Raw genomic sequence first — 2,350 nt, forward strand, 5'->3', positions numbered from 1 at the left:
TACCGTCTATCAGCAGACCTGGGAGACTAGCTCTCTCCTCTGAGTTTCAGTGGTCAGAGCACTCTCTGCAGGCAAACTCTCCTCTTACAGGGAAGGTGCACAGATATCTGGCATTCGGACCTCCCTCCTGGCCGAAGATGAAGGCCCAAAACAGGACCTGTCCCAGAAGCTGTGTTGCTTCGGCCTGTCACAGAAGCTGTTAGCCTCTGTAGTCCACACTCTCACCTGCACAGACTAGTCTCAAAGGGATCTGGGAACCAAGATGGCTCCCCCAGGTGCTCCTGCAAAGCCCTCCCAGGCCGGGCAGACAACTATCCTCTGGCCGGGAAGGTGCCCGGATGTCTGGAGCCCGAAAAGGGGGCTGCCTCAGAAGCTCTGTGGCTCCCTCCTCTCCCAGAAGCTGTTAGCTTCTGTAGTCCATACTCTCACCTGTGCAGACTACTTTCGGCGGAGTCCCGGGTCCAAGATCAGCGAGGTGTTTTCTGTGTCTTACACATCTACATGGTAAGGAGATGTTACATGGGTTAAAGTGATAGGTACCGAGATTCAGCTGATTGAGCTTTAACCTCTTAATTGTGTGATTTGAGACTAAGACTTAGCACTGTTGGCCAAGTGCTCCACTGTGACTCATGCAGCACACTGGTCCTTGTTACATAGAGTTGGCGCAGAGGTGGAAAGTGTTCCGAACAAGGCTTGTCCCAGAGGGTTTGCAATAACATGACAACTTTTAAATCAATCGCCACTCTGTTATTTCAATTGATGCTGATAAGATAGAAAAAAATTGGCCATACATTTATGAAAGATTAAGTTATATAATAAACTGCTCACATAGGGCAGAGGAGCTGCTTAAGGAATGTCAACTATTACTTCCAAAATACTTCACAAGCAATTGTGAAAATGTGTTTAAAGCCCAGGGTAGAGAGCAGAATGGAATCGATGTTCAAGAAATGGTCTGTCAATGTGGAGATACTTTTTGTACAAACTTACATTTACGTTGCAGTGTAATGTAACATGAAGGGCGAGGCAGCGTTTGTCCACATTGCTATTAAGATTACCTATGTCACTCCACCTCTCAGCTGCAGCCCTTCTGTACTGCGGCTGCTCCCCCAGTCAATGAGGCTGAGAAAAATGGCTAAGTCTCAGACCTATGCTGATCTTGGCAAGTCTACCAGGGCCACAGGATTTGGATTAATACAACTGGATTTGGAAACAAGAGACCTCTGAGAATGGATCAGAATTTATACCAGTTAAGGCTCAACCAACATGAAACCCATCAAAGAGAACCGAAGCCTGGAAATCAGGTCCAGATGACTAGAGAAGGGCCTGATGTTTATGGAGAAGTGAAGACAGACAACACCCTGGGCACCGAGGTCACTGTAGAGGACCAGCTAGCACATGGACTGAAGCTCACCTTCCATTCATTCTGCTGCCCTAACACTGGAGGGTGGGGTGCTAAAATCAAGACAGGAGACAAGAGGGAGCATATCAATTTGGGTGGTAAATGGGCTTTGATATCTTCTGGCACTTGTGCTGGGGTTATGAGGCCTGGCTGGCTACCAAATGAATTTTGAGACCTTACATTCCTGAGGGACCCTGAGTGACTTTGCAGTAGTCTGTAAGATGGACAGACAAATTCCAGCTTCATACTAAACTGGATGATGGGACTGTTTGATGGCTCCATTTACCAGAAGGTGGAAACTGCTGTCAGCCTCACCTGGATGCCAAAGGGTTGCCAGAAACAGTAACATTCACTTCAGAGTAGCAGTCAAGTAGCAGGTTGGCCCGGGCCTGCTCTTCAGTCAGTGTGAACTACTCCAGCCTGATAGGCTTAAGGTACACTCAGACCCTAGGGCCAGGTACCACACTAACGCTGTTGTCTCTGCTGAGTGGCAAGAACATTAATGTGGGCGACCATGAGTTTGGTCTAGGAATGGGATTTCAAGCATAAGTGAATTTTAAACTACTTTGCAGCATAGCTACCTTCAGAACTTGGTGTATCTTCTAACGTTGTGTGTTAGGGCTGCACGGATTGATAAATACCACATTAGGTTAGGCTAAGAATGACTTGGCTGTAAGATGTTTCCATTTCACAGTGCAGAAGACGCTCCTTTCCAGCAAGGGTCGTTTTAGCTGCAGACATGGGGTGGGGAGGATCCCTCTAGAGATGCCCGGCTGCAAGCATGAGATGGGAATACAGGGGCCGATTGTGAATCTGTGTCCACATATAAGATGGTGACTTCCTGAGCATCAGACCTTGGTGTTCAGGCTGTAACTGCAGAGAAAGATGTGAAAGAGACTTTTAAACACAGATCTCCATTGCTGATTCCACTCTAGCCTAGCAATGCCTGTT

The 2,350-nt window shown here is 47.6% G+C and overlaps 1 pseudogene; it reads left to right on the forward strand.

Moving 5' to 3' along the window:
• Positions 1 to 1,128: 1,128 nt before the first annotated feature.
• LOC110291969 lies at positions 1,129 to 1,948 on the forward strand (annotated as a pseudogene).
• Positions 1,949 to 2,350: the final 402 nt, after the last annotated feature.

Source organism: Mus caroli, chromosome 3, assembly GCF_900094665.2.
Source record: "Mus caroli chromosome 3, CAROLI_EIJ_v1.1, whole genome shotgun sequence".
NCBI classification, from domain to species: Eukaryota; Metazoa; Chordata; class Mammalia; order Rodentia; family Muridae; genus Mus; species Mus caroli.